Here is a 16,230-nt window from a genome sequence, read left to right on the forward strand (position 1 = left end):
ATAGGAAGAATGAGATCATTTCCACTTCTGAAATAGTATTTAACATTAACATTTCCTTAAGAGGATGGGCCCCAAGCACAAGGCCATTACACAGAAAGGGTAGACACTGCTGCCAAGTTCTATTTCAAGGAGTGTCAACACAGTTCTATGAACTGCTTCTTTGAAAAGTCCCTCCCTCTCACTTTGCTGATCCCTCCCCAGCCCTCACCATGCACTCCTATAGTTTTCCCAATAATGCAGTCACAGCCACAGGTGAGTTAGGTGAACTCAGCAGCCTGACAAAACTAAGATACCAACCACACCCATGCTCCTGTAAAAAGGAGAGACTTCCTCCATAAAATCAGCAAGTTGGTTTGTCCCACTCTTCAACTACACAACTACTTAAATTCAGTTAAAGAGGAGTAATTAAACATGGACAGGCACAGATGACAAGGGAGAGAACAGCACCGTCCCTTTTGCAGGCACCCAAATTTGGACTACATCCAAGCAGGGTTTGGATACACTTGTGGAAAAGAGGACAGGATTGTTTCTCTCCACAGTGGCCAGTTATATCAGGTTAGGTACAACATAAAACCCAGAGTCCAATGGTGACAACTGTTAAACAAATGTTAACTCTCACCAATGAGTCACATTCTTCTTGCACCAACTTCTGCTGGCTCCATTTGAAAATAGGTTGATGAAGATTCGAACAGCTCTGCAAAGCTTTCAAAAGACAGGCTATAACTACTTTCTCATATCCCCTTTATTTCAGGCTGCCAACAACACAAAACACAGTCCATTTGATTTTGATAAAAATAGTTACAGTGAGGCTAATCATGATGAACATCTATCCCCTAGATAGCATAACTATCATGTGCTGCACTGTATTCACGAATAACCCTAGCTATATTTACAAAGACCAGGAAGGGTTTGCACTATATGCTATTTCTGTTTGCTTTGGAAGCCATACCAAGGGCTCCTCCTGCAGCACTACTCAGTTCCTGTATGTTGAACAAAGTTCAACACAGAGAAGCAAGCTCAAACAGCCATGCTGACACATGGAGCATAAGTCCACACTATGCAGCAGAGACATAATTTGTACCTGAATCGAATAGCTTCATGCTCACCCAATGAATGCTGAGAGCAAAGACTTAGAGCAAAGCCTGATCTACAGTAACACACCAGGAACATCCACCTTAAGGCCCACTCTAACTTCTCACTCATTTCTTAATGTGCCTCCTCTCATTCTACTCAACTCTACCAGAAGAGTTACCAGCAAAGGTACCACAACCTCCAATGATGGCTTGAGTTGGACAGAGCTTTCTGCAAACTAAAACTACATTAAATTCTGGTATTTACCAATGATGCAAGTGTTGACGTCATGAATATTTTGAGTTTTCTTTTTCTAATTGCAGATGATATATGTACAGAGGAAGGATGCTCTTGTGGCCATAACACAGAAAACTGCATTAACTAACAGATGGTCTGGATTCTGTTTTGTTTCTCATGTGCAAAAACAAACCCTACAGAAAAAAAAAATACTTAAGGTGTGCCTCAGTTACCCTGCATGAAAACAAACATATCATTCCTGTACCTAGAAGGTCATATGCACAAAGAACCTGGACTCTTAAAAGGAAAGATACTGAAGTAGTATTAAAAAAATAACTCATTCTGAAAATTAATTATTTAACCTCGCCCCAGAACTTATGAAACATGTGGTCCCTTCTTTGTCACTGCACTCATCTGAGCTGCCCATTTGATCAGACTGGACAAGTTAACTACTTAAGTCAACTACAGAAGAGGCATTAATCTGTATATTGTGGATTTGGAAGGGTGTGTGGCAAGATAAGCAACTCAGATGTTTTTCACTGTTACAAGAACAGGGTTGAAGTCTCATTTTGATTTCAGAAATTGAAGGAAAATATATGGGGAAAAAACTATACAAAAGACAATTAAATATTAATATACTGCAAGTGGCCAAGTTGGGCAATAACATTTCCAAGTTGAGCTACCCTGGCAAAATGTTGCTATTCTGAATCCAGCTGCAAGTATTCATTTCAATGACTCCCCAGTCTATGACTACACATTCTGTTGCTCATATGCAAATAACATCAATCAGCTTTCTTTTAAAGTACTGAAAAATAGACAATGTTTGGAAAGTTTTACCAGTTTCCTGGTAAAGACACACATAACATCAGGAATGTAGTTTGTCACATCAATAGAAAACAAAGAGAGAATACTTCTCAATTTCACAAACCACTAGGAAGCAGCTGCTCTGCTATATTCTGTTCACTTCTGAAAATATGAACACTAAAAAAATAAAGAGAAAGTAGTCTAATAATGTAGTGTTAGTACAGAATCAAAAACATTTACATGTGATTTCTCAGATGATTGATTATTGCTTTGATTGAGTCTTTACATTACAACTTGCACACATTTACAAAAAGAAAACCAAGTACAATCCCTTATTTTGAAGCGCCCCTGGCAGTCAGGTCTGTGCAAAAACTAGCACTTTTTACACCACAGATCATGCCACAGTTAATATTGAGCCCTACCTCCCTAGCCTAAATACGGAATAAAAATTTAATTACTCTCTCCAGAATTACGATCACACAGGGATGGAAGCAAGATCTGGAGGCTATTTTGGGGGTTTGGGCTTTCTTTTTACATACCCTTGAGTTAAATCTTGCAAAATTACGGAAATTCGGTAAATCCTGAAAGCACAGGAAAGCTGCTCTGCTGGCAGTCTCCAGGAGGGAAGATGTGCCCTACCCTTCCCAGCATGCCCAGAGCTGCAAAGGTCTCTTGGGGTTGTTACCAAGCCTTAAGCTGCTTTCCTCTCCTTTGGTTTATTCCTTGTGTTAATAATGCCAGAAAGCATTTTCATCTTCCAATGAACTGGAGCTGCAAACTTTATTCTGCTTCCCTATGTGATGTACCTCCCACCCCAGCCTTCAACTAAACTATGCTTTGCCCCATTAAAAGTGTTTTCCACCCAGATCTCAAGGTACTTTGCAAAATCAAAACATAAAACACATCATCTTGGCAAAGCAAGCCAGCATTGTATCACCAACTATGAAGGGAAGTAAATGAACCCAGGCTCAATCCTGGGAGGACTCTGAAGGTATATGCTCGTGGCTTGGACAATCGCACGCTTTGCTGGGCAAAAAACTGGCTGGATGACCGGGCCCAGAGAGTTGTGGTGAACAGAGTTAAATCCAGTTGGCGGCCAGTCACAAGTGGCGTCCCTCCCACAGGGCTCGGTTTTGGGGCCACTCCTGTTTAACATCTTCATTGATGATCTAGACAAGGGGATCAAGTGCACCCTTGCAGACGACACCAAGCGGGAGTGTTGATCTGCTTGAGTGTAGGGAAGCTCTGCAGAGAGATCTGGACAGGCTGGAGCGATGGGCTGAGGCCAACTGCGTGAGCTTCAATAAGGCCAAATGCTGGGGGCTGCACTTGGGCCACAACAACCCCCAGCATCACTACAGGCTTGGGGAGGAGTGGCTGGAGAGCTGCCAGTCAGAGAGGGACCTGGGGGTGTTGATTGACAGCTGGCTGAACAGGAGCCAGCAGTATGCCCAGGTGGCCAAGAAGGTCAGTGGCATCCTGGCTTGTGTCAGCAATAGCATGGCCAGCAGGGACAGGGAAGGGATCTTACCCCGTCCTCGGCACTGGTGAGGCCGCACCTCAATGACTGTGTTCAGTTTTGGGCCCCTCACTACAAAAAGGACATTGAATTACTCGAGCATGTCCAGAGAAGGGCAACAAAGCTGGTGGAGGGTCTGGAGCACCGGTCATACGGGCAGAGGCTGAGGGAACTGGGGGTGTTTAGTCTGGAGAAGAGGAGCCTGAAGGGAGACCTTATCACCCTCTACAACTACCTGAAAGGAAGCTGCAGAGAGCTGGGTTTGAGCCTCTTTAACCTAGTAGTAAGAGACAGGACAAGAGAGAATGGCCTCAAGTTGTGGCAGGGAAAGTTTAAACGAGATGTCAGGAAGTATTTCTTTACAGAACGGGTTGTTGGGCATTGGAATGGGCTGCCCAGGGAGGTGGTGGAGTCCCCATCCCTGAAGGTGTTTAAGAGTAGGGTCAATTTAGAGCTTAAGTATATGCTGTTTGTATATCAAGCCTTCATACAGATACACGTCTGAAAAATAAAATGCATGCAAGTAAAGGAACATAAAAATGTTTCATGGAATCCTATTTTTAACACTAAATGGCACAATTAACTACGGGAAAAACTAGAATTACAGCAGGAAACAGAAAAAAAGCTCAATTGACATGAGCCTGCATTTTTTCAGAGGTGCAACTGCAGAGGAGCTCTGCCCACTTACTCTGAGCCCTGACGCTTTCAAAGCGGTTACTGAGGAAGCACATTCTTCACACTCTTCTGGAGAAAAACAAATGGATTCTGATTACACTCTCAGCAAAACAAAAGGAGTCTGAATTCACAAGGTTTTTGCATGCACCTGCAGGGATATTTTACTAGGGTGAAGCCAGCAGATTTTACTACTGGAAATTTCAACTGCCATAGGAATCTACTCAGAAATCACAGAGCAGTATCAGAGCATAAACATGCATTTGAGGCTGCACAACTGGAAGCCTCGCAGCACCTTGCTTGTACCCATCTTTTTCTCCTGAAAAGCACGTTAACCTCTGTTCTACCAACTGTAGTTGCAGAGTCCTAAAATAGCCAGCCTCGCAGAAGGTAGAAGCAAACATCTCCGAGTGCTTTTTCATCTCCACTGACTACAGAGGACAGTTAAAATGTCTAACTGGATTGGATGTGCAACTTTTAAGCACCCAAGGTTAGGTAGATTAATCCTGCCTGGCAGCTGATACAATGCCAACTCTCATTGTGATGAGAGTACCTGAAATTAATCATTGGATTTTGTAGTTTACTTCTGCTGGTCATCACAAAAGCCTGTAACTGTTGACCATGTCTATAACAGGTTTCTCAAACACTTTTAGAAACCCAGCCTCATCAAATAGATGTAACAGTTAAAATATGTTCCAAGAGCCAAATGAAGCAAACCAAATAGGTGGTGTCCCTCCCCCACTCCCATCTGTACCACAGAGCACTGGACTCCCCAGCAATGGAGGACTGGGCAACTGTCTAATGTGGATAGATCCAGCTCCTACCAAACTTGAGACAATTTGAATCCAACTGTGGCTTAAGCATCTTGCCATTTTTACATCCTTTAACTCTGGGCACCTCACAGAGTGTAAAAAACATTCTCCACAAAGAAAAAAGATGAAGATCCCTCTATACAGTGTTTGCTAAAAATACCTCTTTGGAGACATTCTTTGACAAATAAGTGCCAAAACTTCAAAGCTGAATTATAATGTTGAAATATTTGTAGTGCAAGTTTGTTATGGTTTTTGTAAAGCGTGGCTGGCAGAGATGGCATCTTTCAGCTCAAAGACCAGGCAATAGCTGGAAATAGCTCTTTGGTAGCTTACATGAAATGAGTCAGTGCATCTCATTCCAGTTCTCAGTAAATCAGAAAAATCACATCACAAAAGCATCTGTAAGAGTCACTTCCTTTGTTGATACCATTCTAAAGGCCAAGGGCTGAATAAGGTGGGGAAAATGAATTATCCTCCTCAAAATAGCACGCTCCTTCAAAACATGCATTGCATCTTTGGTGAAAGTATCCCAAATGTGTTTTTACAAAATATCAACTAATCTAAATATTTAAGTAATATATGTAACCTCACACTTTCTCAGTAGGAAACACTAGGACCTGCTGACTTCTAACATGCCAAAGCCATGCAAAAGGAGAGCATCCAACACAAATACTCACATCCCACATGCTAACTGCATTTCTGCTTTCCAGAGCCAACAAAAGTTTAAAGAGCTCCCAAGTATTTTTCTTCAAGAAAATTTAGGACAGAAACCTAGGCTTACCTTGAATAAAACCACTCAATTTCAAGGACTTGCATTTGCCTTGTCTTTTGCCAGTAAAGGGGCATAAAGCAAGTAATACAAATTTAGAACACTAAGAAAAAGCAACAATATTTTAAACTCTGCTTTAAGAATATAGAGTAATTTTAAGAGGACACAGATAATACAGGATCAAAATCTTCGACTGTGAACATCAGTCTTCACTTCTCATAATAAATCCCCATGCTCACAGAAAGTATCATATAGATCCCAGTGAATTAACTTTGCTAGAAAGCAAAGCCATGTGTGTCACAAATACAATTCAGAGCAGTAGTTTTGAAAAATCAGTTGATTAATTAATTTGAACTTTGTTGCACTCAGATGGCACAAGGTAACATTATTAGGGGATTGGTGCTGCTCAGTAAATTTAGAGATGCCAAGTTCAGAACAGAGAATGTGTTTCATTCAAAGATGAAGGGCCCCCTGAATTTTGGTGCTTTGTAACAGTGCTAAACTGATTGAACAATGCCTGTAAAGTATGAAGGGTCAAATGTGATCAGCACCTCAAAGAGCATCAGATCTTCCAATATTGAAAAAGTACTTATAAAAGATCTTCATACATTCACACATTCTCTCTCTGCCTATCACTTCAAAAAATGCCACAACAGAGGCTGGATTATCAGTCAGTCCCCGCTCCCTCAAAGTTTGAGAATTATACCCCCAATATGGGTAGTATTTAGCAAGATATTTTAACAAAAGACTCTCTTGCTTAGAAGCATCATTGACTGAGGTACCAAAGGAAGCCAAGAATTACAAGGAAATTCTTAATTGTTTATTTTATCCATACATCAGTCATTAACAAATATTAATTTAGATCTCATTAATCTGGAAAGCCATGCATCTGCAGCTTCCTTGTAAAAAGTAAGGTTAGCCAAATTTTATTTCCATTAAAAATCCTACACTCTTGGTTAAGAGCCAACTTCATTCCTGTCCTATCCAAAAAAGAAAAAACAGGAGGAAAAAGCATAAGCAGGTGCAGCACTTGTTATACCACAAGCAAAATAGCCCCTATTTCTCTCCCTAGATGTACATACACTGGGAGCCTACTTCTGTAAGTGACTTCATCTTGTAAATCAGATGCTTTGTTGACAAGATGATCACCACCCAGAAGGTGCAGCTTCCTTCTATTCAACACTCAAAGCACCAATTCAGATGTTCCAGACAGAAGTCTGGCCTTCCATCCAAGACAAATATGGAGCTTAATCTGCACTGTTTTTAGCAATATATGTAGAGGATTCACTTTACAATTCAAGGAGAATGGGGGTGGGTAGACTTTACTCAACCAACATTTTTGCCTTGCCTTGGCAGGCTAAAGAGGGAGGGAAAGCACTTAAGATTCCACAGTGACAAGAAAATCTCATCATGCATTCTTCAACTGCACACAGGCAGATGCAGATTCACTATCGGTCTCTAATGTCCTAGTAAGAATACAGAAAATTTTATCCTCTTAGTCTGTATAGCAGCATTCTTTAAAGACGACAGGACTGCTTCAGAGCATTTAAGAAGAACCAAGAAAATACATTTATTGAGAAAATTACAGTCAAATAGAAAGACATTGTCAAGACTAGTTTCAAAAGTGAGCTTCTACATGGAAGAAACAAGAAAAACAGGTTTCAGTGTTTTGATTTTTTTTCTTTTTAAAGAGAAATAGTATAATCAAAATTGTCATAATTCTTCTCATGCTGCCTTTGCTCCCTAAACAACACAGACTCATCTCATGCCTGGGGATCAAAATCCAAAACTGAGATGGGACTGTAAACAGAAACAAAATTGGCTTTCAAATATTACAGCTTGCTTAATAAAAAAGGCAGAGGGAAAACTATTCAAAATTACTTATCTTTATTAGAGTATAACAATTGCCCCCCCAGTACCTCATAATTACTTCCTTTTTCATTTTTTACTTTCCACTATTCTTTCAAATGCAGTGATTTAAAGTATACATGAAAAAATGGATGTGTATCTATTTTTTTCCTAAATGATGCTTTTGATTATAAAAATTATTTTATAAAGCAGAATGTTACTTTGCTTCTTTAAACAGATAATGGTCAAGCATATTTCTTCACTGTACCCTCCCCATGGTCAGAGTTTTGCATCTTACTGATGAGTGAAGGTGAAGGCAGCAGCATTTTTGTCAGGCTCCAAGGAAACTCTTTGCTAGTTTCCAACAAACGTGCTCAGCAAAGTTTTTCTGTCAGCAGCTCAATGTGCTCCAACTGATTATCTGGTGAACATGCTATAATCCTCACCTGGACAGCTCCATCCTTCCATATGTTAGTACCATGCCAGCACAGCTGAAATCCAAGTTTTCACCCCACACATTTGATCTCTGAACGCTTACTTAGCTACATGGCCTCAAATTGTTCAAGACAACTTTGCATTTTCTTGTGAACCTAGGGCTCACAGTGACTTCACTGTGTTCCTTCCTGTTGAAGGAGTAGGTGCCTCTAAACACTACCCATTACTAGAGAACTAGAGCTGGTCAAGAAGTAGTGCATGCTGCGACTAAGAAGCTGAAAAATTCCAATTTCTTTGAAGATTAGCCAGCAAAGCTTGAAAAATCAAAAGCATTCCACTTCGTTCTTTTCTCTTTGTCACTGGCTCATGGAATAAAGAGACAGAAAGAAAAAGAAAGGGGAGGAAAAAGATTTAACAGGGGGATGAAAGAATTCCTCTTTCTACTGTCTTCATCTTCCAAACCAAAAAAAACTGGTTTTGTTTTTCCAGACCTTTAGTTCCCTTCATCTAAAAAGCTGTCATTCTCAAAACTGTGTAATAAATTACCTGTAATTAATTTTCTTACCTGAAACTATTTCTGGAGATGATTGTTCCTAATACCACAGCTCACCATAACTTAGTGATTGACCCATGGTCCACGGACACTGTTAGCAGCGTGGGGCTGGTCAATGGGGCAGAAGTGTTTTTTAACCAAAGGTGCACAATGGTCTAGGAGTACACTGTGGCTTGACAGTAGTCCATGGTTCACTTCACTTGAGAACCACAGCCTCAACTTCTGTTGCTGTCTAACCACTCCAGGCTTACTCAGCCTCAGAAACAGCTGTAACACTCAGATTCAGCTGAAGAATATCAGAGAGAGATTTACTTGACTTCAGTTCACATGTACCTAAGCAGATACTAAAGATCAATTATATTCATGTTTTATACTACACATGTATGTTTTTATTTCCTCTGATGAGGATTCCCCTAATGTAATGTCTGTGTTCTGCACTTTGGGCTTTTCAAATACTTTAAAAGAGTCTCTGCTCTATAGATTTTTGTCTTGCTGTAATTTTGCCTGACTTCAAGTTCTAGTGGGAACAATTCAAAGCATAAGCAATTTACAGGAAATTATTCCAGGTGTTCTTAACATAATTGCTTTTTAATAAAGAAAAAAAAAACAACAAAAAACAGGAAAGTTTCTAATTGCTACTTAAGCAACTGAACAGTGAGGTCACCACATCCTAACACAAGTGGGCTAAGATGTTCACAAAATACATATTTTATATGAACTCTCCTTCTCTGTTAAATGAAACGCTTTGAGAAGATAAACAGGACAGAGTATGGAAAGAATCTCCTTACAATAATTAAGCATATGAGAACCATCTGATACACTTCAATATAAAATTATCATCTATATACTTTGCTCACAAAAGATCTGAGAGCTGGATTCATGGAGAACTGTTTGAATAAACCCTGCTTCTCTGCAAATTAGACATTACTTTATAAGATGGTACCTATGCCTGTTAAGATTGGGTAAGGGCTAAACAATTAGACTTTACGAGAAACTGTACTGACAATATGAGGGTTGTTTTATTTTGTTCCCACCCCCCAACTTGAATGTGAATATTTCCTTTCCTACAGCATTTGCAGAAACCAAGATTCATACTGTACATAATTTCATGAAGTGAAGGAAATAAGTTGCCTGCTTTCAGTTTAAAACTTAATTTAGTAAGAGAAATTTTCTTCAGGCACAAAAAAAAAAAAAATCCCTTTTGATTTATAAAAGCAAAATATGGCAAGTCAGCCATAAAGAATATCAACTCACCTGATCAACTGGAGTTCTTTACCACTTTAGTGGACTAACCAAACACAAACAAAACCATGTGACAAAGATGCACATTAACAACACCAGAATTGATAAAATTCCTTTCTTTCACTTTATCTTGACAGTGAGAATTTGCTGTGATACACTAAACTGCTTTCCAAGACACATCACTGTACAATCTGTATCATAAGACAATCTTACTTGGTGAGTAAGTCTCATCAAGTGTATTTGCTACACAAATATCAACCCAAAGCCATTATTCCACAAAATAGGAATGTGCTTTAACAGTTTTAACAGCTTTAACAAACCATGTCTTCCATTGTCTTTCATTACTGTATGATTGCCTAGTGTCCCATAAAGAAACTCATATACAGACACAAAATTCCCTTATAGTTCCAGATGTTACAGCTTGTTAAATTAGACTTTGAATTATTGTTAAACAGACTTCATTCTCCATATTCAGTTTCTACAGTTTGTAACAGGTACTCCCATTAAATCCTTACCTTGTTACTGAATTTGTTCTCCTTTTTGCTCTGCTAAACATTAAATACCATAAAACAGAAGAATCCAGTTACCTTTAACTTCAAAAACCAACCACCTTTGAACAATGCAGTACAACGCTTTTGTCTGTGGAGCCAATACAAGTTTTCCTCTTCATACAGAACTCAGCATGCTAAAAATTAGTGACATTTTAAGTGGAACAATTCTTCCATCATCAGGCTGGTATTTGGCTAGCATTCTGGTTACCTCTGTTATAAGGCACCAGTGAGAGGGAAGAGCTGGGAACACATTATGCAACTATTCATTGCAAAAATATAATTAAAACAAATTTTAAGAAATGTCTGTAATAAACACTTTTCCAATATACAAGGCAAGACAAAAGGCACTTGATATCACTGGACCAGGGTCTGCTATTTCTACCTGGCTAATTTGGAAAAAGTAATTTTTTCCTGAAAGGTTTTTCTCAGTTTTTACGGGAAGAAGTGGAACAGTTAAGCTCACAAGCTGCCTTCTCCACATTCTGGTTCAGATCTAGCTGATTTGCCAAAGAGGGGGAAATTCTGCACTGGGAAATAAAGCGGAGATACCACACCACACCTATGTCCTGTCATCCTCTCCTCTTGGAAACCCAAGATGGCTAATCAAATGTTCAGCTTCAAACAGTGGTAAGGGGGTTCTGTGGCTAGGCAACCTGCATTCTGGCTGGCTTGTACAAAACAGCTCTCCTGAAGACAGTTAAATTCCAGACAATATTTCACTATCGGTTCAGTAGATTCATTTTTTTACTAGTGCACTCATAAGATGACAGGCTTTCCACCAAGTGAAGCTATAGGTGTTCTGGTGTTACGTGGCAGTTAAATCAGGCCTCTCTCATTATTAGATTCAGCTCTACTCATTCTGGAAGAAACGAAATACAAAACAGTGATCTATGGGAAAGGTTCACTTTATCAAGCAAGTGACTGAGTTATCAAACAAGTGACTGAGCTCAGATCAGTAGTAGTGCTGGCAAATTCAAGGTTTGCCTACATGGCAGAAGCAAATTTACCTTGGAGATGAACACTGTCCCTGGAAATCTCCTTTTCCACAGAGCAGACTTGAGAGTCACCAAATTGGCAGTGGTCTGGCAGGAAGAGGACACATATGTCCGATGTGGCAGTTCTCAGTGATGCTGACAGTTCATGGTAGAGTACAAGTGTGCTAGGTAAGTTAACTCGTTCTCTGCTGCAAATGGCACAGGGAGACAGAACCTAAACTAGTAAAACCAGGAGAGCCCCCTAAGCACACATAACTCCCCACTTGTATCAAGCCACTTTTGCCAAACGACTTTTGTTGTTTGCATTCTTCTTAGCAGTAGCTTCAACATAGCCGTGTGTCTTACTGAAGTTATGATGTTCATTCCCTCCCCACCCCCATTTTAAACTCCTGTGTATGGAAGCTGACTCTATTTCTAACTCCTATGGCTCAGCATGATCCAATATCTTAATTTTAATTGCACCCAGCTTAAGCACAAATGTATTTCTCATTAGCATTACACTACTATAGTAAAGAAAGAGGGCCCTAAACCAAGTACTTCTTTCTGGTAAAGTACCCAGCTTGACTGAAGTTCTCTGTTTGTCTGGGGGGTGGTTTGCTTGGTTTTGGTTTACTACAAGGAGACTTAATTGCTAAAATTTCTTGGCACATTTCATAAATGCATTAGCAGTGCCTTACTTAATGTGACATTACACACAGTGCTTTCAGAGAATTGTAAACTGCTACCTTTATTACAGATAGTAGAAAAAGGTCTCACAACCTTACATCTGTTCAAAGAGAAAGGTTGTTCTGTTTCCACTTCTGTGGAAAGAAATTTAATAAACTCCCACGTGCTAAGATCTTTGCTAAGTCTGGAGCTCCTCTACAGCATGTCAACGGTTACAGGCTCACAGTCTGGAACATAAGATATAATACATATAAGTTGCAATGTAATAAATGTTATTCCTGTAAACACAATTCCTCTCCCCATACAGATCCAAGTTATCCCTTTACTTCCTCCCTCCATCCATTCTGACACCTGTTACAAACTCAATCTGCACAACCTGTTTGCACCAAACTATTACTTAATATTATCTGTTCCTTGCTACTAAAAGGTGAATAGTTGTCTCTTTTTACTGCTCCAGGAGATTCTTACTCTTGTGAAATCCCATAAACCCAGACTACCATTAGACTACAGAGCTGCAGGACTTTTCGTATCAATCAAATGATAATGACTACTCTTCTGCATTTGGCAACAACTAAATCCTGATCCTTCAAGAAAAGGTCCCCCACCTTAAATGCAGTTCACCATATAAATTCACACCATGCACTAAATAACTCTTCCCTGAGTTCATAATCCATAATATTAGGTTGGGTTACCCTTACTGTTACTTCTTTGCACAACAAAAGATGTTATTTAGCCACCAGACTTTGAAAATTCCTGCATCAACCCATCACAAAGAATTAGACTTCAGTCAGTTATTTATCAAACCCACATTTTCATGCTACAGTAATGCAATTACTATTGATGGCAGGTCTGCTCTAAATGCAGCTACATGTTGAAATGAGCTGCAAGCAAGAGAAGATTAAATGATTTTGTGGACAATAGTATGCTTCATTTATGTCAACTGTCATTACTCCAAGACACATAAAGCCTCTTTCTGGGGGACTAAAAGCGTATCATTTACCATATAATATCAGCTTTGCAGTCTTTGTGCTGATGAATACTGTACTCAGAGAAGTCTTATCATTGTCTACCCTGCATCTTCTAGAATACATATATCAAAGTTTATCAATTGGCTTTACATTTTAAACAACACTTAACTTAAACTTGGTGAGAAGAACATTTTTATTAGAATAAACATGGGCTGAGTGAAAACTGTATTTATATTAAGAAGACAAGCTTTAAGATGACAAACCCATTGCCTAGACAGATACAGTGGACAAGAACAGTGCTTCTCAAACTGTGACTAAGCTCCTTGTGGTCACTAAAGGATTCAAGAGAGATCACAAACTACAGCAGGTAACTTACATGATTAAAAACTTCTACCCACCATTGAAGCTTCAAGGGCATACAAACAGATAAGCCAAAAGGAGGCTACACAGAAGTCCTGAGAAACAATAGCTAGGCAAACCTCACCCATGCACACGAGAAGCTATGTATATACTGAATTCCATTCAATGTGCCATCCCCACTTCATTCCAATCAATTAGACACCCACCAGGGACTCCCCTAAGCATGGGATCAGACACTCAGAAATCAGCACCAGAAGGCCTACACAAGCAGGCCCACAACGGATCATTTGACAGAAATCCAAAACTTCTGTTCTCCCAGGAACATTCCTTCATTGCGCACCAAAAGCATAGGGGCCTGGTCCAAGTCCAGTGCAAGTCTGTGGGGTTTTGGGTGTGGGTTTTGGTTTTGTTGTTTTTTTGGTTTTTTAGGAAGACTAACTTTCTGCAAAGAAAGGCAGAAAAAAATAAAGCATGATACCTGTCTGCTGGAAATATTTGCTTCTGAATTCTGTTTAGCTAGCTGGGTATTTGTTTTCCCCTGAAATGACTGAGAAATGTTTAATTTTAGCAATTTTTTCAATTCTAACGAAGCAATGATAATATTTAAACTGAACATATAGTATGCCATGTACAATGTGAAAAACAGCCAAGTTCCAGTTTCACAGAACTATGCAAATTTGACTTCTCCTAATCCAAGACACCTTTTAACAAAAGCAGGAATACATGTTTACATATAGTACATAAGATAAAACTGCATCAATTCTATCAGATACAGTAAGATTTCTCACATGCAATAAGTGTGGCCGCTGCGCATTACCTCTCAGGTTAGCAGCCTATGGGCTACTATTTCAGTTACCTGCTCAGAGTAAAATTAAGCTGATACTCTTTCATCCCTAAATTCCTAAACAATAAGGAATGAAAAAGGTTTTTAAGGTTTTTGTGTCTATCCAGACATCTTTTATGGAACACACACAACGATTTATTGAGATTTATTTCCATTATATACACTCACAAACAAGATCCCCCTCTACTTCAAGTGACTTCAAAAAGCTGTAATGAAAACACTGAATCACACAAACCAACATCCGTGGTCTCAAGATAAATTTCACTGCTCTTCAGCAAAGAGCAAGTAACAGCAAAACAACGCAAATATATCCCACCAAATATCCTGTAAGAATTTTTATTTTTTTAAAGCCAAACTTCAGCACTGTTTTTTACTCAGAGGCTACATCAAGGCTCATTTATTCCTATTCTGGATTTTGCAACAGGAAATCAGGTAGGCAACATCAGTGGAAACTGCCTTTTCGCATGCTTGTGAACTGTATCCTAAGACGTTTCAAATTAACATAAACGAAATGAGACCATGAGACATCTCATAGTTCTTCGCATTTAACTCTTATCTTAGTCACTGTAAAACACCTGAAGATACAGTGCATGCGCCAGACTGTCAAATTATTGGCCCAACCCCAAACTCCTTTGGCTCAGGACAATGTTAAAAAGCAGGTTTTGGGGTTGTTCATTCGTGAGTGGAAACTTGTCAGGTTTTGTTCGCTTTTTTTAAGTGCATTAAGGAGATAATTTTGTCCCTTTAGTGATTTACTGAATTATAAATAGCACAGTCCTCCCTTAAACCCGAAATCTGCATTACATACCCCGGGTGCACCCCACACCCCCTCACAATCGCCTGCCGCGCCCGAGCCTCACCACGCACAGCCCGGTACTCCTACAGGCCCGACGGTGCACCCCACCCGACCAAGCGCCCAGCCTGCCCCCCAAGATCACCTCTCTCACCTCATGGAGTCACTCCCAGAGCTCCCCAAGCCTGCCCGCCACGTCAGACCCTCAGCGCTCCCTCAGCCCGATGCGCTCAACCGGCGGTCCCCCGCGGGAAAAGGAGGGGGCAGCGCCCCGCCCGCTAGCCGCACCCACTCCCGGGGAGAAGGGCGAACTCAGGCAACTTTTGCCGCTGGCAGGACGCAGCAGCCGCTGCTCGCCAGCCGACTCAATCGCTGGGGGCAGGAGAAGTCACCTGAGGGGCGGCGCGCCAGTCAGGAGGACAAACCGTCCCAGCGGCTCCCGAGCCGACAGCCACCCTCGATCCTCCCGCCTCCCCCCCCAAGGCTGATCAGCAACCGGAACTAAGGCTGTTCTCCCTCAGACTCGACGGCTATGGCTGCTCCTGCTGCCTCACACTGGGAGCGGGGGGAAAGAAGAGAAGAAGAAAGACAGGGAGAGATTCTCGGTCTTGTATGACAATACCTCTTCGACACAACACCCACCCTCACCCCCTGCCGCACCACGCTTGGGGACGGCTGCTCTCCTACCCCCGGGCTAGGCCGAGGGCTGCTCCGGCTGTCCACAATACTCACCTCTCCACAACACCCTCCCGGCAGCTCGTCGCTCACTGCCTGCAACCAGCGCCTCTTGGAGCAGCAACACAACCTCAACCTCCTCCTTCTCCTCCGCGATAAGAGCAGCAGCGGGAGGGCCTCGGCGGTCGGATGTTTACTCGGCGGCTCTCGCGAGAGCCCGGCACCCCCATGCCGGGTCGCGATTGGCTGCTCCCGCCGCCCGCCAGTGTCGCGCCCCGCCCCGCCCCTCAGGCAGGTGCCACGGGAGCCCACCGCGCCCAGCCCCCTCCCCCGCAAGGTTGCCTCTACTCCTCCTCCAAAACAGGCGAAAGCTCCTCAGAAGCGGCGATCGGTCTCGTCTGTGGCTCTTTCTGGAG

At 41.3% G+C, this 16,230-nt stretch overlaps 1 protein-coding gene across 1 annotated transcript in view; it reads right to left on the reverse strand.

Moving 5' to 3' along the window:
* STK38L (serine/threonine kinase 38 like) overlaps positions 1 to 16,028 on the reverse strand; it is a 65,727-nt gene extending 49,699 nt beyond the window's left edge. Inside the window, exon 1 of the mRNA XM_026866690.1 lies at positions 15,872 to 16,028. The gene's annotated coding sequence lies outside the window, so the exon portion shown is untranslated. The remainder of the gene's footprint in view (positions 1 to 15,871) is intronic.
* Between the last annotated feature and the right edge of the window lie 202 nt (positions 16,029 to 16,230).

Source organism: Athene cunicularia (genome assembly GCF_003259725.1).
Source record: "Athene cunicularia isolate RWA chromosome 1 unlocalized genomic scaffold, athCun1 chr1_part2, whole genome shotgun sequence".
In the NCBI taxonomy this organism is placed as follows: domain Eukaryota; kingdom Metazoa; phylum Chordata; class Aves; order Strigiformes; family Strigidae; genus Athene; species Athene cunicularia.